The sequence below is a fragment of the Pagrus pagrus genome (genome assembly GCF_965226575.1).
Source record: "Pagrus pagrus genome assembly, chromosome: 20".
Classification (NCBI taxonomy): domain Eukaryota; kingdom Metazoa; phylum Chordata; class Actinopteri; order Spariformes; family Sparidae; genus Pagrus; species Pagrus pagrus.
This window is the reverse complement of record NC_140207.1, coordinates 4,200,305-4,216,791: the sequence shown is the minus strand read 5'-3', so window position 1 is coordinate 4,216,791 and position 16,487 is coordinate 4,200,305. Positions and strand designations below refer to the sequence as shown.

The 16,487-nt window shown below is 39.4% G+C and overlaps 1 long non-coding RNA gene across 1 annotated transcript in view; it reads left to right on the top strand.

The window, feature by feature from the left end:
* The window catches only part of LOC311249114, a 419,388-nt gene extending 405,502 nt beyond the window's left edge, over positions 1–13,886 (top strand). Inside the window, exon 3 of the long non-coding RNA XR_014621117.1 lies at positions 13,749–13,886. This is a non-coding gene — a long non-coding RNA (uncharacterized lncRNA). The remainder of the gene's footprint in view (positions 1–13,748) is intronic.
* Positions 13,887–16,487: the final 2,601 nt, after the last annotated feature.

The following is a 16,487-nucleotide window of genomic DNA, read 5'->3' as shown; positions in this document are numbered from 1 at the left end:
AAAAAGTGAGCTTTTCATAATACGTATGTCCCCTTTAAGATGCATAAGTCACATCGTTCCTTTGGCCTGAACCCCAATGTTTCCTAAATCTTGACTTTTCTGCGTCGAGAGAATTTCCATTTCCAGCATTGTTATTTACAGTGTAATATGCCAAAGCATAATCTCACTAAAAATGTGTCTGTTCATGGTAGAGCTGGGCCGTGTAAAGATATGGTTAACGAGATATGAGCCCATAAATTGTACACAATTTTGGATATCATTATATTGTGATATGGCATAAATGGTGTTTTTTCCTGGTTTTAAAGGCTGCATTACATTAACATGATGTCATTTTCTGAACTTACCAGACTCTTCTACATGTTTTAAGTCTTGCTTTTACACACTTTATTCATTATATTCACATTATTGATGAAATGTCATTGTGTATTTTTTGTGAAAGGACCAATAGTCATCCCTACAATTTGTGGCATCAGATCTATTTAGTCAACAATACTGTAATGTCTGATTGTGTCTCTCATTCAAAACATTAATGAAGTGCTTTTTTAGGAAATTCAAAAATATCGAGATATATTGTGCATCGAGATATAGCCTAGAAATATATTGATATAATGTTAAGACAATATCATCCAGCCCTACACAGTAAGAGCTTAGGCCCATGATCAAGATGAACATATTAACATATCATCATCTTTTAATTTTGGTCTTGTAACTAATTCGCTGTAATGAAATAGATGCATAATTAATGCACAGGTGGGGATTTCTCCTCAAGTTAATACTGTACAGGGCTATAAAACTATAACTACAGTACATAACAGGTAATAATAATCATTGTCCTTATGAGAATAATTTCAAGAGTGCTGTGTTGTTGCTCCATTTCATTTTACAGCTGGCGTCTAACATTTCCCTCCCTGTGTCCGCTGTGTTTGCATTGCTCCTTTTGCTTTCTCAGTTGCTCCCGTGTAACCAATAAGATTTCCACAGACCTGAAAGGATTGAAGGGTGCATAAAAAGAGATAGTGGCTGTAAAAAAAAAAAAAAAAAATTAAAGAAAGAAAAGAAAACCCTGTTGTTCGGACTGACTTCAAGTCTGGTGTTTACATGACCAAACAACCCTAAAATAATGAGGCAAATAACACAGTGCTTTATTGTTTTAATACCCTGTTCATGACCTCCATTAAAAATACACCAAGATGCTTGCTTGATCCATATTTTTCTCGCATTATTCTCATAATTGCTTCAGTATTAGAGTAAACATATGCAGTGTAAACATCAACAGCTCATTATTAAACTTGTCACCTAATATGTAATATTTTACTATCTATTTGTGTATTGGGATGTATTTATTAGCTCAACAGCTCATTTCTGGCACAAACTGGATTTCCAGCACTTGTATTCTTGTAACATGTGAGGAGTTGTGGCCCTCATGCTGCAGCCCATCCAGTATCAAGAAGGATGCCAGCTGGTTGATCATAATTATGACCTCGGTGTGTTTTCTGGTCCAGCTTGGACAAACAAGCAGAGAAATGCTGGCGGGTTATTCTTTTACTCAACATCAAACCCTCAGTGGCTGCCAAATCCAATGAGCGATAAGTCAGTCAGTCAGTCAGTCATTGTGTCCTTTTCAGGAGTGTTGCTGTCTTGGAAAATGAACTTTTTTTTCTGATGTAAAAGCATAAAACATATTTACATTCTGTGATAAGCTGTGGATTTTACATATAGTGCGCAGGTGTTTCTCCAGCCAGCTGTTTATTACTGGCTGGTAATGCTGCTATGTGGACATGAATCATTGTTTATGCATTGAGCGGGTCACCCCATTTGATGGCTATGGCACAATGTGATGCATATTTTGTTGGCAAGTAAACATCTGGGATGTTTATTCATGTCAATCAACAGCTTGAGCCAGTGAATTTGTATGTTGAGTAAATTTACCACAGATTTTTGTCCATTTTGATAAAAAGAGATAAAAAACAAAACAAAGAGAAGCTGCTATTCTTTAAGCCTTAACAGTATGGCACATTGCTGTTGTGAATATTTGTCAATTTGATCTGAGTTGAAATAACATTTTTAAGATTGCAGTACTTCAGTGTATGATACAGACTATGACAGCTGTTTTCTGTGACTAAGTAATCAAGAGGAAACCTAGGGCTGTTGTTTCTATTATCAGCATAATAAATTAATGATCTTCTCCCAGCTGCCTTTGAAATATGGCCAACTAACATTAATTACTATTCTTATAGTGTCATCATATTTACAGTATAGAGTGAAATGTCTGTAGTCCCTATAGATTCATCGGGGTGGCAGGTGAACGTAAACATTTACGTTTTTTGCCAGCATAGATTCACCAAATGTTACATGAAGAGGTCTTAAGTAATTTATCTTGTTATCATAGCACATTTTCGACTGTCATTTAATGCCATCCATGCAAAGCTTTTCAAGTGTCAAATGTCAATATATAATGCAGTATAAGAAGCAAGACAGTCCACATATGGAGGAGGTCAGGGGTTGACGTATGGGTCACACAAATCCAAGACTTTCACTCAGGAGGCTGCTGTTCATGTCCCATGTAACATTGTCTTATTTGATCTTAGATCTGTAAATTAACTTATTTGTACCCAAGCTATGATCTTCTCCTAAACCGAACCAACTAGTTCTGTTGCCTAAACAGCGACTGTTTCACAAATGTTAATTATTGTTACCATGATGGCGAAGGTCACCTGACTTCATCCTCTCCCGCACATCAAAACTCATAGAAATTCAGATGGCATTTAGTGACACATGAATTGTTGTTCCTCATTTCATTTTTACAACAAGATATCACTCTGAAATTGTAGTTAAATTACAGACAATGCTTAAAATCAGTTTTTAAAGGAGTGCGTTGGTGGCTCACCTAAGCAAGGCTCACCTTACAAGCAAAAGGCATATACAGTTTGTGATGGAGGTGGTGGTCCTGAAAATGTTGTTATTAACAAAAGGAGGGCCCTGCAGAAAAGGTTTGGGAACCACTACCTACATGTTATTTTTCTTTTGCCAAAGAAAAGATAAAAAGTTCACACTAAGTTTTTGGGACTACTTACCTCATAAAGTCAACAATTGGAGTGATTGCTGACCATAATTGATCTCTGTCAGATAAAATGCTCAGGCCGACTCAGAAAAGGCAATGTTACAGAGAGCACAACACATAAATTAGATGATGAATAAGTCAATAATGATACTGTATATACGCATGACTAATAAAACCGTTTTGTCAATTTTAGCCAATATTTGGTACATTATGAACTATGTGACTCATTTAAACTGAGTAGTAAGAACAGAAATAGTTCTTAAGAGTAAAGTGTGATGGCAGATTTTATATTTCCAAATATAACACCTCAGAAAGCCTGCAGATGGCAGGTCCCTCTTTTATTCAGAGGTGGTATTCTTTGTAAAAGCCTAGATAAGAGCTTCTGCAACAAGCTTTAAATGGGAGCTGAATAAAAAACTCTTATGGCCTCAGAAGGTGGTTACGTGGTCGGGTTCAGTGTCTGCCGGTGCTGCTGGGCCAAGAATTGTAAAGTCTACACGGAAGAAGTAAGCTTTCTGCCTTTTCCCACTAAAGAAATGTGACTGTTCCTTCGCTCGACTCTGCCATAAAGAATTCAAGGGCTCGGAAGAAGGAGCTGCCACCTGCAGACTTTTTGGAGATGTTATATTTGGTGATGTAAAATGTGTTCACGTCACATTCAGCCAGGACCGAGTTGTACATCTCAACAGAATGTCTCCAGAAAGTATCTGCTACAATCTGTCAAATGGTGCTGCAGTGGTCTACCAATTACAGCTGAGAGAAGAGAGCAGCTGTCTCGGCTCTACAGACTCCTGTGGCACCGTGTCTCATCCCACATTACATACATATTCCAATAAAATGTCATGTTTTACAGAGAGATAAAATACGGAATAAAGATTGAAGACTCGTACGACGGAGAGAGGATTTCATATCCAGTGATCAGAGAGATTCATTATAGCCGCTATTAAAATGATCCCTGGGATACTGTCTCAGAGCCGGGGACAGTGCAGTGACAGTACGGTGACTCTGTGGTGATCAGACGGCAGAATTCGGGAACAGACTCTGCTATACTGAGTGCATTTCAAGGTAACTGGTGTCCTGCTTCTCAGACAGAAAGAGAAAGAGACGAATAAACAGAGAGGAGGAAATAGCGAGGGTTATTAGATTCTGCTGTAAATTGCATCATGGAAAGGAAGCTTCTTAAATCACCATGTTTCTCCACAGTGTGTTTGAGGCTGTGTGGTAGCCTGAATTGAAACAGTCTTTTCAGTTACTTTAATAAAGTCGATGACAAAGGTTTACAGGACTGTGAGGGTTTTTAACATTTTTTCAAGTCGTACAAAACCTCAATCATAAGCGAGAAACCATAAATTAAGGGCACATGCACTGCCTGAATACTTCAGTCCCCATCGCAGCTACGGTTCCAACAACCTGAAACACTGGCACCTCCATCTGAGCGTCTCTGCCTGGAGTCATAATTTGACTGGATTTGTGTTGGCGGAAATAGGTAAATGATTATTTGAAGTTTGTGTGAGGTGTAGGAAATTGGAACAGATGCCAGTAGAAAGGAGTCCATGTTTGGCAAGTCAACACAAACGTATCATTTTCTTTTAAAGAATAATGTCTCCCGTTCAGTGGACGAGGGTAATATAGTCATTAATGAAGCATATATATAATTTTGAATCTGTAAATGTTTCTGTAATAAACAGTTGACCTGCGGACAAACTTGAAGTTGCACTGTTAAGAAGATATTGCTAAATCTAATTCCAACCCTGCCTCCCAGAAATTATATATTACACATTTGTGAAAATGTGATTATTTTTCTCTGTAAAGAAAGTGCTGAAAGTGCCAACATGAAAAAGAGGGATTTTTTTTTTGTGCATTTGTGCACGCAGACTCTGACTCAGACAAACACACTCGGAAACTATTTGAAGACAAAATGTTTCATTGGTACAGGCAATATGATGTAAAAACCATTCTTCCATCTAAAATATGCTATATTGTCTTTTTCATCCATCAACCATCTGGCAACACCCGGAAATAAACTTGTGATCCCCTTTGGGGCCCCGACTCACAGGTTGAAAACAAATGCTCTAGGCTGATAGCGAGCAAAATGGAAGTCTGTGAGACCAGAGACTGTTGGTTACATTTAGGCAACAGACAGTCCAATTGCCAAAATGAATATTGGCAAGCATAACTTTACTTTATGTCGCAACTTTACGTTCTTTAGCTTTAATTTCTATTTTATGTTGTGACAGTGCTGTACTGTCTGCTTAGGTTTAGGCACAAAAACCAATTGTTGGTAAGGGTTAGGAAAAGATCATGCTTTGGCTTAAAATATGTGTTTCAGTCACCACAAACACAGCTGGAGATATCCTGACTTCTTGTCAAAAATATCATTTTTTTTGTCTCCACAAACACAACTGGAAATTGTCCCACGGTCTTCTTAAAAATATCCAGGGTTTGTCACGCTTACAAATAGAAACAATGATCCCAGCCTCTCCTCTTCAGTATGTTTCTTCATATAGTCTCCCTTCCAGGTTGTGACTGGCTCAACCTTGCTTTGCTCTTTTCACAGGTCTTGTACTCTTGATTGTGAGCCAGTGATCCAATACAATGGGACATTGTTGGTATAGTTGGAGGGATCAGGTTAAGGTTGGGTCCAGGGTTTAGTCATGGGTTTAGGGTTTAAGTTTCGTCCAATACCATTATCTTTTACTAATCTTAATCAAGTGCTGTGTGTGTCTAAACACATCCATGAAAAGAATCTAATCATGTTGTGGTTGCTTTGAGCAGATATTTCATTGCAGTATATAGTATTAAAATAAATGAAATACATCATCAGCAGACATTAAGCACACTTGTTCATTATCATCATTTTGAAACTTGGCAGATACATTCATTATTACATTTCTTCATTATACTGTAAAATACACAATCTGGGCACCATTAGGTTTCCTTCAAAATCATTTGCTGCTGCAAGTTATTAGTATGGGAGAGGAGCTTGTTTCAGTTAGAATTAGTTTCAGAGGGAGATGACGGTGGGGTAATTATTACCAAATTCCAAATTTGCAATGTCAGGGATTTTTTAAATGCTCCCCATGCTTACAGCAGCTCCTAGTCTGACTCTTATGAACTGAATCCCACCCATACAGCATGGATGGATAAGGAATTTACTGGACATGATTTTCCTGTAATAAAAGTTCAGTCGTCATTGTCAAACCCTATCCAAAATGTATTTTTTGGATAGATATTCTTTTTTTTAATGAGTCAATCCTAATGTGTACATGATTTGTCAATAATATTACAGATTTTATATATCTTTCTCATGAAGTCATAATACTCCGTAAGCATCTTGAATCCATTCATAGCATTCAAAATATCGAGATGTCACCATTTATACAAGAAAATAAGATGTAATAATGTTATAATAACAATTAAGACCAAGTATCACCAGATGTGTGTATTCATTTCTGTGCATTGTTTGCAGATGAGATAATGTCAGCATGTCGTTTTCTCATATAGTGCAATCTGCACCTGCGTGTGAGTGTAATTGAGTTGATCAAGTCACTGGATCACTTATGTCACTACTGTCCGTGATTACGGGCAAATCAACATGCTGTGGTTACCTTCAGTCAATGATGGATCTCAATTAGTCTCCTAATTGCACTCCATTTGCTCCCCAAGTCAGAAGCTATAGAAAGCAGATTGCCGTATATACCAGCGCTGCTTTCCTCAGATCTGTCTGAAGAGCCAAATATTCGTTTGACAAAAAGAATGTCTCTGTCAGAATATTACTTTATTTTCACTCCAGTGGGACAAAATATTGAATTTATATTCAGCTGTTTATTCTGTATATAATGTTATCTAAGTGGTCTCATTAAACAATCAGTTTTATTGTTTCTATGTATGGTGTGTTATTTTTATCTTGCTTGTACCATTTTATGTATTTACACTTAGACCTACAATTGCCTGCTGTAACTGTGGTAGAACTGTACCACATAGGGATGTCAGTTTCAGTCAAGTTAGCTTTTAATAGCCCATCACCCATTAACTGGTAACTTGCTCGTTAATTATTGCAGGGAGAAAAAAAAAGCGCAAAATGACATGAAATACAAGAGCATCATTGACTCAACATTAAAACCACCGACAGGTGAAGTGAATAACTTTGATAACCTTGTTACAATGCCAACATTCTGCTCGGAAACGGGTTCTGGGCATTCATTTGGAAACCACTTCACATGCAGCACCCACTTAAGCACCGCTGCAGATCGTGTACACCGCCTCATCCCATGGGGCTGCCATGCATTGGACCATGCGTTCCAGGGTGCCTCATGGATGCTCGATCAAATTGGGATCTGGTGGATTGGAGGCCAGGTCGAGGTCTTGAGGTCTTTGTACTGCCATTTTGGAGCGCTGTTGCCATGAGGGGGCGTTGACCCAAGCCCATTAACCCTAACCCATTGTTTTTCACTTAAACTGTCTAAATGTTTAAATGTTGTGGCTGATCGCTGTATTTCCACACTTGGAGCACATTGGACTGCATCTCCCAGTCAGCATGGGTGAGGTAACAGGTGTAGGTAGTTTGCATTTGTAAGAGCTGTCTGACGGTGGCTTGTCAGAGCTAAGATAAGCTTGTCTGCTCTGGCTAGCTTGACTTAAAGCTCATCCTTCAACTTCTTAAAGTGCTTTTCCATGTACAGTAGTAACAGTGGCACATGGACTCGGCCTTGAGCTACAGAACTACCTCTTTGAATCCATCATCATCTACCACACTAAATGGCAGCATATCACCTCAGACCAGCCAGTCCTTTCTTGAGCTATGGTTGCAAAAGAAACAACAAAAAAATCAAGCTATTATATCAAAAGTGGAGTTGATGTAAGAGCCCACTGACTCACTGATACAGTGATGAAACGTGCTTTGCTCTGTGTTGGTATTTCAGAGAGTCATATAAGTTTAACATGATCGATCCATGTGTTGCAGTCATGCTGAATGAGAAATTGAAATTGATTTCTGAAGGATGTTATTAAGATCCAGGCTATGACTTTTTGCTGCCCCGGTTTTCAGATATAATTATAGGAATGTAATACAGACAAAGACGGGGGCAAATAATCCACAACAAAAACCACACATCCACATTGTGTTGCACTTCCACTGGCAATATTTGTACGTGAAGGAAATTTCAACTTTTTCACAATAAACACAATAACTTCTCACTCTGCTTCACATAAGTTCTGTCTCGTGTCATGATAAACTGATAAAAAACAGATTAATTTTTAATGATTTCTGCTTTCTGTTTTCATTCCTCATACACAGTCAGAATATGAGCAGTTGCTCAGCTTGGTGTTTGCTTACTTTGTAAGTGTTTTCATTGTGTTCTCTGTTGCCCTCTGCAACCCTCTAACGTTCTGATCTCGCCTCGCTGATCTTTTTCCCAACTTCTTACTCAAGGGGTTTTCGCCTCTTGTCCAAAAAAAGATCCTCTTTCTTCTATGGCTTGCTGGGTTAAATAAGAGAGCACATACATAAAGTGAACATTCAGATCAGTTGCAAATGCCCTGACCTGATTCTCTCCATTGTAACCAGTGTCCACAGCCATGAGGTTCACACTTTGTTTCAAGATTCAACCTCTGACATACAGTATAAACCTCTGTTTTTGCTGAGTGTCAGAAAAGCAATGTTTTCATGAATTATCAATGTCAGTTTAACCAGCCAAGAATAGTGTCAGGTGTACATATGAATCATACACACGGCTGATTACACATCACTGCTTCTGCTGCTTCCAAAGCAGCATTGCAGGGTTAGTGCTGATGAGGTTGTAAGCATGAGAAGTCTTTCTTCAAGGCAGCGAGGAAGCTATCTGTCATCCTGTTGGAGGTTGTTTGATACATGTGCAGACTGACTGCATGATGGGTCATCCTCTGAGTCGGTCCTTCGAGGATAAGTTGACCAATTATTCACCAGTCCATAATACTCAACAGTAAAAGTCTGCTCTTTCAATACCCAACAGGTATAATTTTGCAGAACTTAATTGGCCAGGTCAACTTCTGCCTGGGGCAACGCACCGACTTGGCATACAAATGATGATGATTTCAGCTTGGTTGTGTGTTCATATGTGGAAGGTTTCCAGAAAAAAATACAACTCAGAAGTTGTTGTGTTATGTGCTTTACCCAGATCAGTGGATCTGATTATCATCTTTTAATGACCCTAAATTGACAGTTATGTAAGATCTCATTTTACCTGAAGTATCAGCCTGTCACCACAGCTTGTGAGGTTTATCTTCCTTCCTTCCTTCCTGCCCATTATTGTTAGGCAGTCAACGTCATCTTTAGCCCTCGATGGATTCAGAAACAAAATCAAATGATGAATGTATGATTGTATTTATGAGTGTAGAATATCTAAATAACTATTTAGCTTCGGATTACCTCTTGCTGCGTTTATTTTCCGAATGAGTTGCCTTTCATTGCTCTGATTGGGTGTAGGTCTGTCCAACTTTGTCCAGAGGCCTTTTGGTCTGGGTCTGTTAATAAGGCCCCTTGGGAGAAAATTAACAGAAAGGTTCCAGACACAAAAATTAAGTCTGTTCTATCTGTGAGGGTAAAAAAACTGGCAACATATCCCAAGAAATTTGCTCTGTTTTGTTCAAATTCAAACTCCAGGATGAATGTTGGCAACGTTTCTGCGAACCACAGATAAGTTGAATCGCTGCTGACGCTTTGCTTACACTCTGGTTAGGTTTATGCACTAAAAGCCACCTGGTTCGGTCAACACAAACACAGCTGAATACGTTCCTATGTTCCCTTAAAAATATCTAGTTTCTGATGCCACAGACACAGCTGCAACTTGTACCAAGGTCTCTGTGAAACATCCAGTGGTTTCATACTTACAAATGTTGAAGTCTTGAACTGTGGTCACTGGCTTAACGGACTGTTGCCCACCTCCCGATACGAAAGTCATGTCATAAACATGTACATGAACATGATATGGCACATATTGTAAAAATGCCAATGTGGTAACTACAAATGTGAATGTATCAGTGGTTTGGAAATACAAAAGCAAACAAAAACTGCCAACATTTTATCTAGGCAACTTGGCTGTTCGTTCCTCAATTCTTTGTTACATTAGCAGGTTTTCTACTGTATGTGGCAGCAGACAGTCGGTGTCAAATTGTTCCCAGTTGCCACTGCTCCATCTACCACTCATCTGCATAAAGAAACAGCCATATTGAATATGATCTAAAGGGTAAAAAATGGGCTGAGAAAACAGAGGGAAAGGGTCATTAAGCACCAGGTTGGGAGACAGAGAGAGACAGCTAGGGAGACATAGAGTCCCAACTTCATCAAGATTAATCACTGACATCTGGTGCCTTGGAGGACCTAGTTAGTAACCCTCTGTTTTCCCCCTGGTTGGGTGTGAATCATCGATGGCAGGCGGAGACGCAGGAAGCGCAGCCCCGGATGCCTGTTGTATCTTTTGTCACACTGGGTGACAAAAGTGTATAATGAATGACAGTGAGGGGGTAAAGTGTGTACAAAACACTTGGATTTCAGATGGTAGTGCTGCCATATATTTTAATCAGTAATTCAGTGATGGAGCTGAGTACAATATTTATGGCATAGTAGATATTATTGTCTGAGCTGCTGCTGTCTATGTTGACAAACGGCCTCGGTTAGATAGAGCCATACATAGAGAGACAGGTAAATTGATTAACAGAGGTTTCAATCACAAATATAAAGAAGCAAAACTAGCCTTTATATCTTTATTTTGTTTAACGCGGTGAAAATAATTAGCAAAAATGGGAATCTGCAAACATGATTTAAGAAGCCATGATTGAGACGGTATTTAGCTGGAAGCGATGTTCCATCTCATCAAAATTTACATACGTGGCAAAATTCTCCAAGGACATTCATAAATCCTGGTTTTACATCATATATGTGTGTGTGTATTCATGCATCAGTTTAATTAGATATACTGTGTGGTTTTCATTTATCCAGGGTAGGCCTATATAATCGATTATGATCACTGCTGTAAAGCTCCTAATTTTCGTGAAACTCCAATCCATACAAGCTTGCCAGCTAGCAAAAGAGGCGGACATATTACACAGTGAATTAAAAATAAATAAACACAGGGTGGGAATCTTTGACACCTATTGGCTGATTTAACAGAGTCCTGCTTGTAGATTGCACGGAGGGAGATGAATTGATGCTGAGGAGAGGATAGACAGAGAAGGTCGAGAGAGAGTGGGAGCATGGTGTGGGGGTAGAGGGTGAGGGGGGGTGGGGAGTCCCAGTCCTCTCTATTAACTACGGGCCTGGAGGAGGCTCTTCTTACTAGCACCCGGTTCGAGCAATGCGACATTATTATGTTCAGTTTAGGCCCTGGGCTCTGGCTTATAGAGAAAGAGTCTGACCCACATCTACACAAGCTTCTTCAGACACCATTATTGTTGTTATCATTGCAGCAGGCAGGGCTGGAGCAATGTTGGCGCATGTAGTGGAGCAGGTGAAGCAGTCGGCGCCACGGTAAAACTTGATGATTAAGCCTGAGTGAGAGGGAGATAATTGTATGTTGTGCTGCAAGGGAAAACAGAGAAAAACTGCCTGAGATCATCAAATTACTTTCTTCTTTTTCAAATTGGGGTCATCGGCAGCAAAATAATAGAATCGGTTAAACATATAAAGCATCCGATTTTGACCTTTGAGACCACTGTTTAAATTACGTCCTCTGCTACCTATCAAAGGTGTTCTCTTCAAAATAAGCCCTGATTCTAGACTTTGCAATGGTCCTGCACAGATATCCCCCAGAACTTGGATTAGGGATGTTATTGATTAATCATTTATTGGTTAATCACCGCCAGGAATTCAACCCAATTATAAATGTATTAACCGACAATCAGAGAAGGACTCAAATCCTGCTACAAATACTTTTTTAAACCAAATATATTCAACGTATTTCACATATTAATACAATTAACTGTTAATTGATTGTTAAAGGTTGGGAAGGTGATTTTGGAGAAAGTGAGTGAATTGTTGAGTCTCGTCAAGTACTGGAGCTGATGATCAGTTCAAGAAGTTGCTTAAAAATTGCATCCCTAACTTGGATATCTCAGTCACAGATCAGCTCAGAAAATGTGTTATGGGAGGAATATTAAAAATATGAACTCTCCGGGGAAGGGGTAGTGGATCCAGCAAACCTTTAAACTTAGGAAAAAGGCTGTAAAGTAATGAGAACATTTTTTTATTTTATTATTATTATTTCAGATTGAGAGAAGTCTCCTCCATTGAAGTTCAGGGAATCCTTGTAAAATAAAAGATGGGACTGCTTGACTACTGAAGCAATGCTCAGCAGTATAGTACTTCACCTGTAGCCACGATGAGCAATATAGCCAATGAGCAAGGAAGTTCTGCAATATCTATCATTTTTATCTGACCCATTAGGGGCGCCCCTAATGGGACTCCATTTGACTTTCAGTTCTCAAGTCACGATTCAAATCAATTTTCGATTGCAGCATTTCTTTTTTTTCAGCACTGAAAGCCGTTAGACTTGTTAGACTATCAAATCTTGACTTGCAATGATCAACAGATCATGAGTTAGGTGCCCTGACAATTACATTTTCTGCAATGTATTTTCGTAAAGTCTTTACAAATATAGGCTACATGATATTTAGTCTGATATAACCCATAATAACAACAATATCTCAACTGTCATGAGTCCATAGATGGCAGAAAGTTACTTTACTTTTACTACTTTTGTAGTTAGTTTCCTAAACTACAAAACCCACCAGGATTACTTTCCAGCACAGGTTGCAAGTATTTTTGTTTTTCTTTCGACACATGCCAGAGGAGAAAAAAAGAAATATTGTGAGAATGCCCAATCCAGCTTTTGATTTCAGTAATTAAAACTGAATGCTTATTTAAAGCAATGTTTGATTTGGAATTGAATTTGTGACACCCCTATTACACATATATTAAAAATGCCTATGTCAATATATTTTCTAATAACCATAGCATTTTTTAAGGGCTCTGAAAAACAATGTCGGAAAATGAAATGTGATCAAGAAACACTCATGGGTTCATTTTATCTTGTTGCTCGTTGGCTCAAATGTTTTACTTTTATACTTTCCAATTAAAACTTATTAATACAAACAAAACTTCTGTGCACTGTCCTACAATTCAGAGAGACTTGCTTACACCTGAAAAAAATTAACCTGATTAAATCCCACGGCATGTTAATCCGGTTCAGACAGCCTCTGTTCTGTGTGGTCTCAACAAATATAATATCCCATTTGAGTCATCTATCCTGCATTTCCAAGGGCGTCATCTCATTATTGATTGGAGGAAAGTGAAGAGATATGGATATTACTAGGCTGAAGGCCACAGAGGCACTGAAGGTGATTCATGGGAGGGTCTTCCACATAATTCAGACCCTGGACAAATAGTTCATTTCCAACAGTGTTGGCATTTGAAGAAATCAAATCCTTGAGGTGAATTTAAAGCAGGGCCGGAGGCGGATCTGTACCTTGTGCATACCTGGCAGACTCCTGTGAGGTCCTGCAGTTATCTTTCAATTACCACCACAATATACCTCCCCTCCACACACAAACACCCACCGCCTATAATCCACTGTAAGCGGTGGCTTCTAACAGTGCCTACTGTTTCTGCCGCATAACTATTAAATGCATTTTCTTTATTTCTTCTTTTTTTCAGCAATCACTGCAGTCCATTTCATCGTTACGGCTGCTATTGTCGCACAAAATCACTAGAAGATTATCGTTTTGCAGATGGGGGATGAAAGAGTGGTTCTCGCAGAGCAATATTTTACTGCAGGGACTAACCATTATCATTTTCCTGACCATGCCCTTTCTGGTAAGTCTCCTCCATATAGCCTCAACCTTTCTTATGGCTGTCAGTTGTAGAGAGCCAATTAACATATTGTGTCCGAGGGAGTCATTCTTCCCAACACTCCCCAGTTTCCCTCCCTCTGTTTTTGTCACACTGCTAGCTAGTGGGCAGAGTCACACAAATTAGTGGTGTGGGCTGGAAGGCTCAATTACCTTTTAAGGACTTTAGAGGTAGTCTGTGTCCGTGTCAGCCTGTCTCAGAGCTTCCTCCAACCTGCCTCGATAAGGGCATAAAACGAGGAGGGGAGCGGGGAAAGGGGGGGGGGGGCAGAAGGAGAAGAGCAATTGGTGTGCAAGGGGCTGGGTTGAATTTCTAAATGATCTAATTCCTGTGTCTGCAGAGCGTCTCACTGTTGGCATCCCTGTTTCCCCTAGAGACAATGGCAACTCTTTTCTTCTCATCAGCCCACCTCAGTCTCACCTCAGCACCTCCCCCCCTCCTCCTTCCTCCCACATCTCTCCCTATCTTCTATTGTGTAGCACGGCGAGCGAGGGGACAGCCAGCAGAAAGTCCATTTGAATATGATGGCAGGGGTGTATTCTCAGAGGAACAGCACCACTCTGTGAGCTGTGCCAGGCCTGGCCTTGTTATCCATCTGTGACCATGTAATGGAGATGGATACTGTACCGCTGGCAGGCTAAAATGGAAGAGATACATGGGCCAGTAGATATCAAGCATCTCAAAGTGTGAAAACGCTGCGAGCATTGAAAATGTAAAGCGGGAGGCAAGTATGGGAGTGCTGTGATGTGAGAGATACCAGTATTGCTGATACTGGGGAGTACTCAGACAGTATGGTTCTCACAATATTGATAGTGCATGGCAACAAAACAGTTTATGACAATGTGAGTCAAATTTGTGAAGCTCTGGCCATTGTTCCTATCAGTCAGTGATGCTATTTGTTGCTGTGAACAAGGACAATGGCAATATTGCTACTGCAAGTTGATCCAGGACGTCAATCTGTACACTGTGATGGATATCAGAGTTGCAACTAATGCATGTTCAACATCTTACAAGCTTAGGTTTAGACATTCAAACATGCAATAATAGTTTCAGGTTTGTTTGTTTTTTGCCACTTTGGGGCAAGGGGAACAAGTCGTGACACAACACTGACACATCACCATCTTGTTGATGTGACGAATTTGTTGGCAAACGGTTCCCTTTGTACACATCTAGCGTTTTTTGGAGCAACTTGATCATTCATTAAGAGTCGTGCTTCCAGCCACCTGGTGAGTATTAAGTCCAATATGCACTCTTCATTCATCTTTATTTCGGTCTCCACCAACTCCTGGGAAATATCTCTCTTCAGTTGCCAAACGTTCTGCCGTTTGGTGCTGAGCAGATGATCACTACAATGACTCAAGATCACACAGTCATAATCACTTCTTCATAATCACATAAAAAGTATTCTGTACATTTCAGTAATATCAAGAACCTTTTTTTAAAGACAGTTTCCCTCTTTTTTACACACACAAGAAAACCCTTCTATTTATTGTTTTGCTTTGTTTTTCTAAACTTATACTTTCTCCATTGTACAGTGGGGTTTTAGGGCTTTTTTGCTGGAAACAAGACTATAAGAACAGTGAGACTGCTGAATAATGAGCTGAAGCTCCATGAAGATGAGGGGAGCTGCAGATTTAAACAACAATTCTGTGTAGGTTCATCACTACAAACAACACCTTTTATAGCGCCATTGTGTTTTCACATTGTCATTTCATTCCATGTTATAAAAATATCTCTTATAGCAACTCTATGTTAAGGAAAGAATATAGTCTTGAGTACATATTGAAAATTTCAAAAGTGACTTGAAGCACGAGACACAACATTTTCACTGTAATTGAAGAGTAATGTACAGATTTGGCATTGCCTTCCTACAAAGCTGTTGGACTCATAAAGGACAGTTTCAAACAAAAAAGGATGGAAATGAATGCAGCAGAGTCATAGATACATTCTTCATCTTCGTCAATACCCAGTGCCTACATTACCCACAGTGCTGCAGAGGCGTGGTAAACTCACTCGGCTTCACACCCCCAGATTTTTTTGTTGTTATTCAAACTCGTAGACTTCAACCAACACTGAAGTAACATCACTTCATGTTACTCCTTGGAAACTTGAAGACACAAATAGCTTTATGCTTTTTTTTTTTCTTTCCCCAATCCAGTAGCACTCCTCAAGACCTTAAAACAGACTTTGATGTGTGAGATCACTGATGTTCCCTTTTAACATTTTAGGAAAACCAAGACCTTTCCCCAACCTTAACCAAAGTGCCTCTGTTGTGTAAACCTAACCGCACAAGGGACTCAGCATGTGAACCCCAGTATCTGGTGTCAAAGTTCAAACGACCATGGTCTATTTGCTATTTCACAGTTGTGTTAAACCATGTTCCTAGATGTCAGCAATTAACTTGGTGAGTACAATGTTGTCATTTCTGACAGTTGCAATGGCCAAAACTATAATAATAAGATCCAAATTGAAATAAACCATAATTGTCCTTCTGAAGGAGAAGCAATCCTTTGGTGATGCTGCATAGAATTGCATGGAATGGGT